Raw genomic sequence first — 13,825 nt, 5'->3', positions numbered from 1 at the left:
ACAAAGCAAAGCATCAATTCCATTACGCCGTTATCGATTCGATACCAAGTACCATCTTGGTATCGATAGTATCAAGTACTTATATCGATACGCCCACCCCTACCCTGGAGTCCCTGGATACCCTTATGTTCTAGTCAAATGACCAATTTAGTGGGAACAATTTGTTCTTTGTAAAAATCTGTTCCAAATTGTGTCATCAAATTTGAAATTGTGTTGATAGATAAATAAATTACATAACCTTTTTTTTAATGTTCTTTGTATTCGAAGCGGAGAGGAGCACCGAGTGGACTCTGACTGGTGGCATTAATCGTATTAATCTTCAAGTGCCAAAAAATAATCTATTAACATTTTTCTGATGATTAATTGCACACGATACGATTATGCCCAACCCTATGCCTGTTAGCAAAATATCCCATCAACGACTGGACAGAGTTTAATAAATATTTCTAGAATAAAATGTACTTCTACAACTGATTAACCTCTGGAGTCAACCCAAATTAAGGTGGGAGTCACAAAATGGCTATAATATAAACTTAGCACAAATAATAAGGACATTTGTGTTTGGTAGATTATTTCTTTGTTGTAACAATGTTTCTTGGTAATAAATCATTGGAAAGCCTGTTAATTCCCATTTTAAATAGTGCTACATTTGTAGGGAACATGCATTTGTGGGATGAGCAGTAGAGCTGATTGTGGGTTGCGCACATGAAAAATTAGCCAAATCTTCTCTGCCAAACAGCTTATTTTTGTTGTTGCTATTAACACTTATTTTGAGCTTCTGGTACTTACTTTTACTCAAAACTTTTACTTTTAACATTTAAGTACATTTTATATCAAAAATTTACTTTTGATACTTAAGTACAGTAAATGTTGGGTACTTTAGGATTTTTACTTAAGTAATATTCTTAGAGAAAACTTTTATCAAAGTAATTTCCTGGTAAGATACTTGTACTTTTACTGAAGTATAACTTTGAGGTACTTTATATCCAAATAAACCCTCTCCTGGTCGGTGAACACCACAGCGGTGGTTAAGAAGGCCCAGCAGCAGCTCTACTTCCTGGGGGTAGTCGGGTGGAACAACTTGGAGAGGATGCTGGTAACCTTCTATCATAGGGAGCATGCTAGCAGACGCCATCACTGTGGTACGCTGACTCCACTGCTGACGAGAAGAGGCTGCAGGGACTGTCCTTTCCCCATCCTCGACAATATCGCCAGCAGCCACTGTCTCTCTGGGGTAAAGAGGATCTTCAAAAACCACCACCATCCTTTCCTGGTCACCACCTGCTCAGCCTGCTGACCTCTGAAATCAGTTTCTACCCATGGGCCATCTACTTTATATTTAGTTATGTTTGTTATATACTATATATATTGCTGTTGTCCTCCATGTCTTTTTCTATGTGTAATTTTGTTGTACAGGCCTGTGCAATGACAAAAAAAACTATTGCATTCTATTCTATATAAATCAGTTTGATAGTACACTTTGTGAAATCTTTTAAACTTTTCTTCAATCCAAAACCTAAACCTAGTCCTGCACAGTGCTGGTAACATATGCAAAACACAATGACTGTTGACTATTTGACTAAACTTCTGTTTCTGTTGTTCCTCTCTCTTAAAATCTTAAAGCAATCTTAACTCTCCAACTCCATCATCTAAGTCAGTTGTGGGGTTTTAATGCATTAAAAGAAACATCTGATTAGGAAAATATTTATTGGTAAAAGTATGACACTTGGAAATATAACCCACCAGTTGTTGAAATCCAATCAGATCTTTCTTATATTAATTTTCCAATGACAATAAATTTTTGATGCATTGAGTAACCTTTTTTATAACCAATAATTACACCGAGGAGGAAAAAAAATCAGATTTGAGTAACTGCAACAAGAGGATGCTTGACATTTTGGTTTGATTAATGGCTTTACGCAACTGGTTCTTAAAAAGCTTTTTAAATTGCAACATGCGACGCTGCAAGAAAAATTACTGGCAGCCAACAGTCACGAATGATGGAAATTTTTATTGCTGCCATCAATGTTAGTTTTGTAAGCTCACACAAAAACAGAATGTGAAATACTTCAAACGAGTTAGGCGGACTAAGCTTTGTTATTAAAAAGAAATCACTGCTAATTGTCTCCATCACCACATAAAAGTTGAAAATGAACAAAACTGGCACAACTTCAACACAAAACCTCCTTCAGATAACAATAATGGGCTTCTGGAATGAAAGACCAGCTCAACTTGTGGCAGATAAACTTTGTCGATATAAATGTGGACATACAGATCAATATATTTTACCTAGCAAACAGTAGATATTGTATATGTAGTAGTATATTGTACCCAATATATCAACCCAATGGACTTTTCCCCACAATCTAATTAAATTCCAAAGGACAAATCAAGTTTTGTGAAACCATTTCTAAGAACATTTGTTTGTAGCTAAAGTCCAGTTTATTCGATGCTATTTTTAAATGAAACAGGAACATTTCTGTTGCGATTTGGCTGTTTGTGTACATAACAACACCATTGGGGCGGCTGTGGCAGAGTGGTTAGGGGAGTCGTCCTGGAACTGGAAGGTCACCAGTTTGATCCCCCGTCCAGCTGTCTCAGTTGTTGTATCCTTGGGCAAGAAACTTCACCCCTAATGCCTCTGATGTGTGTCCCATCAGTGTATGAATGTGATTGGCATTGATTAATCTCCATAGTTGATTGTACATGTTAGCTTTGTGGAGACCTAATAGAGTGCTGTGTGAATGGGTAAATGAGGACACAGATTGTAGTGTGAAGTGCTTTGAGTGTCCTGGATGGATAGAAAAGCGCTATAAAAGTATAGTCCATTTACCATTGTTTTCTCTGAGTGTAAAGTTTTGTAAATACCCGGCATCGGTGTGAAACTGTATGTGCACTCTGGATGGCTGCAGTCGATAGTGTTTCTACACTTGCAGAAGATGATCAGCAAAAGTCCAACCAGTAACTGTAGCAGAGAGCTGTTTGTGCTGCTCTCTCTTTTCAATGTGTCGCAGCTTCTGACTCAGAACTAAAGAAAACAATGTGCTACACCATCTCTTAGGTCAGCAGAGACACATTTCACACATTCTACAAATACTGTCAATCCAAAGAAATGCATTGAAATGCAAAAGTTTTAATGCAAGCTAGCAACCTGCTATGAAAATTGAACCAGGTTCAAACTTTTTTGTAATCTCATGTGAACAGCAGTTATAATCACAGCATTACTGTGTAAATGTAACGTTTTCAAAAACATCAAAAGACTACTCACACTAACAAGGCCTAAAACACACAATAACAGTTCACAAAGCTGTCAATGTAAAAGAGCTGTAAATAAACATATAATCAGAGGTGTTTAAGATATAAAACAGTGACTATTAAAGCTCATTGTGCAGATAACATCCTAGGTGTGAACCTGACTGGAGTCGCCCGATCTGAGCTGAACATTAGCATCAGAGGCAGAGACAATTAGCTTACCCCCTCCCTGCTCATTCATGCTCTTCTTCACAGCAGCAGCTCCTTCAGTGATTAAAGTCAACAACAGGCCTGAGGCTGTCTACAGCTGCTCAGGCCCGGTGGCAGGATGGTGGCAGAGGCACATCAGGATTTGCATTAAACTGAAACTGAAACAGCTCGCAGACGTCTTTGTCACAACTCTAATGGGAAATGGAAAAAAGGCTTGAACTTGTATAGCACTTCATTAAGTCCCTACGGACTCCAAAGAGCTTTACTTCAATCATTCACCCATCCACACACCGATAGTGGTAAGCTACATTGTAGCCACAGCTGCCTTGAGGCAGACTGATAGAGGTGAGGCTGCCATACACTGGCACCAGCAGGCAAGCTGGGTGCAATGTTTTAAGGCCTGAACATACAACCCCTGGCAAAAAGTATGGAATCATCAGTCTTGGATGAGCACTCATTCAGACATTTCATTCTGTTAAACAAACTCAGATCAAAAACATGATACAATAATAAGGTCATTCCAAAGTGAAACTTGTTGGCTTTCAGGAACTCTCAAAGAAATTAAGAGAAAATGTGGAAGTCAGTGAATGTTACTTGACCAAGCACAGGGGGGAAAAAATATGGAATCACTCAATTCTGAGGAAAAAAGTATGGAATCATGAAAAACAGATAAACAAAAGACCATTCAAACTACATCACTAGTATTTAGTTGCACCACCTTTGGCTTTTATAACGGCTTGCAGTCTCTGAGGCATGGACTTGATGAGTGACAAACAGAATTCTTCATCAATTTGGTGCCAACTCTCTTTGATAGCAGTTGCCAGATCAGCTTTGCAGGTCAGAGCCTTCTTGTGGACCATTTTTTTCAATTTCCACCACAGGTTTTCAACTGGGTTGAGATCTGGACTATACTGGTCTTTCTCCAAGGACTGCCTTCACTGTTTTTGCCCTATGGCACGATGTATTGTCATCTTGGAAAATTATTTCATCACCTCCAAACATCTGTTCAATTGAAGRGATGTGAAAACTGTCCAAAATGTCAATGTAAACTTGTGCATTGATAGAAGAATTAACCACAGTCATCTCCCCAGTGCCTTTGCCTGACATGCAGCCCCATATCATCAAGGACTGTGGAAATTTGGTTGTTTCCTTCAGGCAGTCCTCTTCGTAAATCTCAGTGGAACGGCACCAAACAAAAGTTCCAGCATCATCACCTTGTCCAATGCAGATTCTTGACTCATCACTGAAGATAACTTTCATCCAGTCCATGATTGCCTCTCCTTAGCCCATTGCAGTCTTGTTCTTTTTTGTTTAGGTGTCAATGATAGTTTTCTTTTAGCTTTCCTGTATTTTCAAGACAAATGGCCTTAAGTTATTTGTCTTGACGCTTTGATGTCTTTCTTGGTCTACCAGTACGCTTGGCTTTAACAACCATTCCATGCTGTTTGTATTTGGTCCATATCTTGGATACAGCTGACTGTGAACAGCCCACATCTTTAGGAACCATGCGTGAAGAGTTACCTTCTTCAAGAAGTTTCACAATCCTCTCTTTTGTTTCAAGAGACATTTCTCTTGTTGGAGCCATGGTTCTTGCCACTCCACTTCGTCCAGCAGCCCTCCAAGGTGTCATGACTGCTGGTGATTTTAACTGCAGACTAACGAGCAGATCTAATCTGAGCCAGGTGTCCATTTAGGGAAAGGAAATTGACTGGGTGTGTCCTTATTTTCTACCTCCAATTTGAGTGATTCCATACTTTTTTTCCTCAGAATWGAGTGATTTCTTTGAGTGTTCCTGAAAGTCAACAAGTTGCACTTTGGAATGACCTTATTATTGTATCATGTTTTTGATCCGAGTTTGTTTTACAGAATGAAATGTCTGACTGAGTTCTCATCCAAGACTGGTGATTCCATACTTTTTGCCAGGGGTTGTACTCTTTGCGAAGCTGACCAGACAATGTGCAGTCTTATGGTTGTTCTGCGTTAGTTTTCTCACACATCTTTCAAAGCCCAGAGACACACCGTGCCGAGCTCTAGGGAAGCTCCTCCTGCTGCAGCATTGGGTTTCTTCCCGCTGGGGGTCTACAATGTATACATTTCAAGTTGTAAGGATTGTCTGCAATTTACATGGATTTTCCATCATTTTGCAAGCATATAGAGCAAAACCACAAATTTCAGTCATCCAGGACATGGAAAATCATCCCAAAAATAAAATTAAAAAACTAAACTAGATGTCTATTCTGTAGCTGAAATGTTTTGAAGATGACAGAAAAAAGTGAAATTGTTTTATTTATTAACATTTTTTGGGGATCTATTGCTTTTCACACTAGAGTTTTTAACTAAGCTCATCTTTAAATATGTTGGCTAGTTAGCCTTTTTGTTCAAACCTTTAAAATAAAGTGAGATATCTCATGAGACATGTTATTACTTGAATTATATAATGGGGATGATGCTCAGCTACTACCACACCAAGTTTTAGCTCAATACCTACCTGTGCAACTGACTGAGTTATAGAAATGTTTGAGTTGGCTAATATTGGCTAACTGTGGCGGCCATCTTGAATCAAGTTGCCTTGAAGGGTAATCAGTTGTAGACGTAAATTTTAGTTTTATGAAAATCTGGTGACTCGGGATATTTTGCTGACACAAACAAACACAAACACGGGCTGGTACAATATAAATCTAGTTTCAGCAGCAGGAGATAATAAAAACAAAGTTGTGTTCAAACTGTTTAATCACAGAACCAGTCCTTGATCTTCAATCATATTATTGGAAAGTTAAGTCTGAATCATTTAGATAATGTGTTATAAATTTAACTGTGTGTATTAATTATTTAAGAGCACATGATTACATAAATGCAAATGATAACAGTGGCTCACAGTGCACCATGTGTGAGTCTGCATATCTTGAAATAAAAAAAACAATAAAACAACAAATGCTCAAAAACTTCCAGCACAACCTGCTGAGAGGCGGTCGTTTTTCCTCGGCTATCTCTGTGATTTGCGCACACATGATGGGACGGACTTGCCGGGTAAGTTATTTCTGTGGGAGTTGAACAAGTTCTCAGCCGAGCGGCTCCAGGCCGGACGGAGATCTGAACTATTCCACATGCACTCGAATTAGAAAGAGACAAAAGAATTGGGGAGTGGAAGCTGCCAAACTCGCGAGCAGCGGCAGCGTTTGTCTTTGCGGGGTGGAGCTGAGCGGCGTGCCGATGTTAATACAGCAGAGAAAAAGAGGAAGAGTTTGTATTCATGGCTACTATCTATAGACAGGAGTGGTGCCTGCAACACAGCAGCTGCCCCACAGAGAGACGTGACACATTAACCTTCAACCAGCTGTCTCGGCCCGCAGCTTTAACATGACCTCATTAACAGAGGACGTTCACTTTCAGTCACTTATTAGGAAATTTAACATCTAAAATATTTGTTATTAACATTAAGGAGGCTTGATTTTTGTTCCTACGTAGATAACCCCACCCCCTTCACACACAGATAAAGAGCCTGGGTAAACAGCTGTATTTGGACAAGACAGAAGAAACTAAAACCACGCAGGCCTGTAAAATATTGATTTCAGCAAAGTCAAATCATGTGCATTGCTCACACGCCCCCCCAACACACCCGCTCACATACTGGACCCTCATCTGATCTCCACTGGGACTCTGGGGATCAGCAAAGCGTGGCTACAGCTGTCTCGCAGCGTGTCGTGTTACCCTGCCACTGCCATCTCCCCAAGGCCTTCACCAAGGGAACGAGCCCACGTCAAAACAACACACACACACACACACACACACACACACACACACACACACACACACACACNGGTGAAAGTTGTCACACATTTTGTTCATATGTGTGTCGCTTATCTACAAGATCGTGTCAAACTCAAGGCCTGCGGGCCAAATATGGCCTGCAGGTGACTCCCATCTGGCCCAGTAAGGGCACTAAGTGACAACATCCTGCACACAGTAAATATTGTCTCATGTTGACTGAAGAATGTTCCCTGTGACAACTGGATTATTTTAGTGCTTTAGAATTTTGCTAAGTTTTTCAGTGCATTAGTGCTTTAGAATTAGGGGACCTAAATATTTGAGTTAGTGCTTTAGGGTTAGTGCAACTAATAATTGGATTAGTGCTGCCCACCACTAGCTAAGTGCTTTTTTATTTATTTTTAATGCTCTTAATTTGAAGTTTAGCCGCTAAAGATGCTACATGCTACACAAACATCCAGCACTGCTCATAAGAGCAGATAGCTTTTTTTTTTTTATTCGGGGTCAAGTTTTATATTTGCGAATTTTCTTAGTGGACTTAAAATTAGTGGAAGCTAATTTAGTGGAATCTAATCATTCTGCTAATGGTTTCCAAAGTTAGAAGAAAAAAACTTATCTGTTCCACCATTAGTTTTTAGCAACCATGCCCACCAAAATGTTTAGCTAAGCTAAAGCTAGTTTTAGCTGTTASTTAGCTATTTGGTGGTCTTAGCTAGTTGCCATTGTTTTTGCAAAGTTAGCAACAAAGCTAATACTCTAAAGGAGAAGCTAGTTCTTCTATTAGTGGATCAGAAGAACTTTACAATGAAATGTTGGGGATGACTCTCGCTAACAGAAATTTTTTATTGGACCGGACCGAGCGGTTCTTGTCATCTCTAATATGAAGTGAGCACACACATAAACACACACACACACACACACACACACACACACACACACACACACACACACGGCCACACCGTCCTCCGAATGCGCCTCACCCTAACCATCAGGGTACCACCACGAACCCCAAGGGTACTGCGAGCTTAACACGGACGCAGCCTGGAAAAAGTGCTCCTTTACCAGCACTCAGTGAGAGAACTCAGCCTGTTGTGGTAAAACTGCACACAGGAAGTGTAAGAAGGTGCTTTTTCATTCACTTACTAAGAAACACGAACAGAAAGTTAAGGATTTAACCTTACTTTGTGCCCTCACCGTGCTAATATTGATTTTTTATCTACAGTACCAAGCACTCTTTAATATACAACTTAATGCTTTGATCAGACCATTTTATTCTTCTATTTTTGACACATTCTCTTTATTTTCCACATAATTTCTTAAGAAGACTAAATCTTTGGACCCTGGTATGAACTGATCAGGTCAGATATGCTTGTTTTTGCTGATAATGACACACAGTTTAATACTGGCTGAATGAACAGAACAAACACAACACACTAGCAGCTAAAACACAAAAACAATGACGTTTCCTGAGCCAAAGCTGCTGCAGCTCAGCTTAAAGGTTCAGCTGTAATTTGAGAACGGCATTAATTGTCAAAGTTTGATGCTTTGGCTTATTTTTTGGCGGTTACTTCAGAATGGCAATTAATTGTCAAGTTCCTCATTGCCATGAAAACTAAACCTACTTCCAGTGCATCAGCCCCGCCACACATCTGCTGACATAATTCAGAGATCCTCTCATTAACTCAGGTGTTGACGAGGACAAGGGTCACTCTGTCATGATGACTGACTTATGAGTAGCGAGACCCCATGCTTTACAGGGAGAGTGGTGCTTGAAATGATTGTTCCCCTTCTGGTAGCCATGTTCACTGAAACGTTTGTCCAACACTAAAGATGTCTCTTAAGATGAAGACGGAACTTTAAAAAAATCTAATGGATTCGATTGGATTGTAACGCTAACAATTAGATCAAATAAATTACCAATATGAATAAAACAGTCATAACATAATGCTCATAAGTTGGCATAAGTTGTCTTAAATATTGTAGTGTGACACGGTCCCAACACACATGGTCATCACTGCTTTGCACTAAATGGGCTTTACAAGGGAGCATATTGTTGCTTGTAAGACTGCACCTAAATTAACCATTTATCAGTTCATTAGGAAGCTTCAAGGAGAGTCTCAGTTGTGAAGGAGGCTTCAGGGTAACCTGGAAAGTGCAGTAAGTGCCATCCTGCCAGGACAATGTGTGGGATGGGGGAACCACTGGTACAATCAGGTTACTTAACTGTACACATGGTGAAGCAAAGATGCTTGGTGGACAGCAAAGAGACCATGTCTGTGAAAACCATCAGGGGACAAACTGATATTCTTGTAAAGTCACAGGGAATGAATGGACTGATGAGGGCTGGGGTAAAGAACTATAAACTGCTTGGTTTAACAGTCTTTTTAAATGCAGGGGTGTAAATCACCTGCTTTAAGACAATACGATATATCTATTTTGATGACATGATGTTTCTTGATACAAATAAATCTGTCATGATAAGGTTTTGATTCAGTTTAATTCACAAGTCTGTGATGATATATTGATCCTCATCGGGCATATGATGATGTGGATTGATGTTTTTGTTTTGCTTTGATGTAGTCGAATTATTAATTGTTTAATCGATACATATTGCTGTATTGTGTTACCTCCCTATTTAAAAGTTGTAGTTTACAGTTCTGGGTACATTATGTCCAAACAATGACAACAAGCAGCCATTATATTACGACCTAATATTCAGTAGAGCCCCATTTTACTGTTGAAACATGTCTGAACAGTCAGGGAATGGGCATAGATGTGATGGAAACTTGGGATTGTTTCATACAGATATAATCGTGTTCAGTACCTGGAAAGTTTAGAGGCCAGGTAAACTTCTGTGAGTGGTTTCTGTCAGTTCTGAGTGGTCCACTGCAGTCCTGGTCTACCAGAGTTAAAGGAAGCTCCACGTGGATGTCAGAGTGCAGGTTTTCCCAGGCGCACACTGAGCTGTAATAAGACTATTACTCATTTTACCTGTCAGGGCTCAGTAGGTCCTGTCTGATTGGTACATTCAGAGGAAAATAAAAAAACTAAAATGACTCTAAAGACGATCATGGCTCAAAACGAAACCACATCATCTAATCAAATAAGTTCAACGGTCGTCCAGTTTAAACTGAAAATAAAATGTTTCTTCTTGAATATGATTCACGACATGGATGTAAAACTCTGCATTTGTTTCAAGTCTCTAAGATATAACTGAGATCATGATTCATTTATGAAGTTAAGTGATTCACTGTGAAAAAGTCTTAAACCATTTTCTTTATTTACATTTTGAATCCAAGTCAGACCTTTTTGTAATCTTTTAAAATAGTCTCAGCTGATATTTCATGTTTTCTGCAGGGCTTTTAAAGAAAAGGAGGGATTTTTGTTCACTCGGTCCAGTTCTTGTACCTAATTACAACCATAAATTGAGCAGTGTATTTAAATAATGATTAAATGGGTGGAGGAAATACAAGAGGTGTCAGAGCTAAGCTAGAGCTAACAAAGAGTAATCTGAAAGCAACGTTTTTAAAAAAAATAGTGAATACTCGAGCAAAGAGGACGCAGGAGCTGAGAGCAAGGGTCGACCTGTACAGGTTTTTAATTGGGCCTGAGACCAATGAGAATCTTTAGAAATCAGTTGATGGCTGATATTTGTCCAATTTTTCATTTAACAAAACAATAATTACTTAAAAGAAACACAAAATTAGTAATCCGTGAAGAACTTTTGTACTTAAAAACAATTCATAGAAGAGCATTCTCACTTAAAATCATTGACCAATTAAGTTGATCGATTGATCCAACTCTACCAAGTTTACCATCATAGGAAAACACCTGGCTGAGACTAAACTATTTTCTGTCCGTCCAAAAAAATAATAAATTTTGTAACTTGTGACAAATTTAGTTTTAACATGACTTTGATCCAGTATAATTACTGCTTTCATTGTCTGGTCTTTCCGTTTATTTTGAAATGTATTCCTCTTATCTGCACTTTCCCACATAGATGAACTGAGCAAACCACTGGATATTCAAAATATTTTCAAGTCATTTCAAGTCCTATATTTCAAGTCCTACTGGTACCTACTATATTACTACATCCAGCAGTTGTTGCGATCTAAACACCGTCTCAAAAAGCAAACTTAACGCTCAAAGATGTAAATAAACTCTCACGTTTGAGCAAAAAAATAGTTTTATTTGACAACAAAAATTTACCAGATGAATTTATAATAGAATAGAATAGAATAGAATAGAATAGCTTTATCGTCTGTCCCAGATGGTGACAGAAATTTTTCTTCGACAGGACTCCAACAACAGCATCCATGCACTCAACTACCCATAAAAACACATAGAAAGGACTGTTAAAAGCAACTGTTAAATATAAAATACTGTTGCTGATAACATCCTGGTGATCAAAATGACAATAAAATATTAAGAAAAAGTAGTTTAAAAATGTTAAAAATCTTCAGACGCACATACTGGGAGCCGTGTCAGGAGTCGCTCGCAGAGTAGCGCCCCCAGCAACTGTGGTGTTTTTACAGAAAGCTCTATGTTTATCCATGATGCTTTGCACATTCACATGGTCTATTGAAACAAAGAATCTATAGCAGTTAAAAGGTTGGCTAAAAAGCTGTTTGTTTGTTTGTTTTGTTCCTTTGTGGGGGGGAGCATCTTTTGTGTGCAATTCTGTATCTTATTTTATCCTGAATCTACTTTATGTACCTTTACTCAGTTGCTATCTTCTATTCGTTGCTTCTTTTGAAAACTCTGGATTTCCCTCTAGAAATTAATAAAGTATTTATGATTCCAACTTTGTTTGATGTAGAACAAAAGATCAAAATTATATGCGGACAATCTCTCAAACATGATGTAAAAAAACTAGGTGACAAATGGGATTCTGGGTATTTTTCTTCTACATGATCAATGCAGATACCCAGCATTTCAACCCACAAGATAAGAAGAAATCATTTGGGTTTTTAGGGGCTGTCCTAACTCTCTGAGTGGTGGGAAGTAAAGTCAGCACTGATCATGTCTGATGAGAGTCCTGATCACAAGCTGGTCCTCCTTTGAGCGAAGCTGCAAAGCTCTGACTCAGGTGGATCCCCTGCAGGAGGAAAACCACAGTTCAGGAATTCACTGAGAGCTGCTGAGGCACTTGAAGGAGTCTTACTCCAAGGGTTTTGCCCTGCAGGCTCCTTCCTGGTCCGGGCCTTCATACAGCAGCTCAGACTGGTTCAAGCTGTTCGTCCTGGCTGTGGGGGAGCTCTGACAGCTCCCACAAGTTCATCCAGAAAGAGACAGAACATCTGTGAAATGTGGGTCACTGGATGTTTTGGTAGCAGCAGTGCCAGATGATATATATGCAGAGCAGCCAGTCACTCATTTTTTTACAACCCAGCCCGATCCTGACATTATTATTCAATGACAGCCTCCCTGACTGTTTGTACAGCTCTCAGTGGTGTGGAACAACAAAGCTGACACTAATGTTTAACTATGAACTCACCGGGCCAGAAATCACCCACCACCACCCTCCTTCAACTTTACTTTGACAGTAGTTCAGCGGCAACGAGCTACACACGTCTGAAGACAAACTGAACAGAAACTGACGCGGAGACATGTCCGCCAGCGAGCCTCTAAACTTTGCGCTGAATTCATGCAGGCTGACTGGAGACGTGTGCGCGGACTCTCACCAGAAGCGATTAGCTCCGCTCCGAGCCGACTCCCCGACCTCGGAGCTTCTCTTCAGGCCGGATGCCGTCTTCGCCTCCGAGCGTGAAAAAAACACACCAGCTGCTTTCTTCTTTGTGGGTTCTGTGTGGTCGATACTTTCTCCTCCGCAGTGTCGCCTATGTCCGCGGGCTGGCAGCGTCCGGCGCCATGGCCTTCAAAGTTTATATCCCTGTAAAAAAAAATAATAAATAAATGGGACGCTGTATCGATTTGTGTCCGACCAGAATACAGCCGTGGAGATTACTAGTTGATCTGTGAGTCCTCTCAGTTGACGGTGCCTCCTGCCACCGCGGCGGAGCTAATGAGCTGTAAGCGGGGAAACAGCGCCCCCTGTCGGCAGGTGCTGAAAACGGTGAACTTTGTGCCACAGCGACCCCTGCTGGAAGAAGTTATACTCTATTAATTCACAGAAAAATATAATATTAAGAGAGAATATTATTTTAGTTTTCATATTTATACAAACCGAAGACTGGAATTTAATCTAATTATCATATTTGGAGCATTTCATATTCATAAATGTAAATTTTCATCATTTTCACCTTTTTCCCCCAGTTCTGGTTAAGGACATAGAGCTACGTTTGTCCACTATTTCAACATAAAAGCTGTAAACATATGAATTCTGTAGATCAGTGATGATATTTACTTTATCACAATGTTTTTTGTACTAAATGTTTTTTACTGTAGAAGCCTATCCCCTGGAATACTTTATTACTTATTCTGTGTTCATTTTGCTTTCTTTGTGATTGTGTTTGTACTTGCATTTTTAGAATTTTTTTCATATATATATATACACTCACCGGCCACTTTATTAGGTACACCTGTCCAACTGCTGGTTAACACTTAATTTCTAATCAGCCAATCACATGGCGGCAAC

General features: G+C 39.5%; 1 protein-coding gene across 3 annotated transcripts in view; it reads right to left on the bottom strand.

Annotated features, from left to right (window-relative positions):
- LOC106533964 (cyclin-dependent kinase 17) overlaps nucleotides 1-13,244 on the bottom strand; it is a 43,645-nt gene extending 30,401 nt beyond the window's left edge. For 2 of the 3 annotated variants that reach the window (XM_014030448.1, XM_014030449.1), the window contains exon 1: nucleotides 12,912-13,230. The gene's annotated coding sequence lies outside the window, so the exon portion shown is untranslated. Of the gene's footprint in view, nucleotides 1-12,911 lie in introns of all 3 variants that reach the window. The other variant, XM_014030447.1, reaches the window with a different exon arrangement.
- Between the last annotated feature and the right edge of the window lie 581 nt (nucleotides 13,245-13,825).

Source organism: Austrofundulus limnaeus, unplaced genomic scaffold, assembly GCF_001266775.1.
Source record: "Austrofundulus limnaeus strain Quisiro unplaced genomic scaffold, Austrofundulus_limnaeus-1.0 Scaffold1063, whole genome shotgun sequence".
NCBI classification, from domain to species: Eukaryota; Metazoa; Chordata; class Actinopteri; order Cyprinodontiformes; family Rivulidae; genus Austrofundulus; species Austrofundulus limnaeus.
Note: the sequence above shows the minus strand (reverse complement) of the source record. Positions and strands in the feature narration are given on the sequence as shown.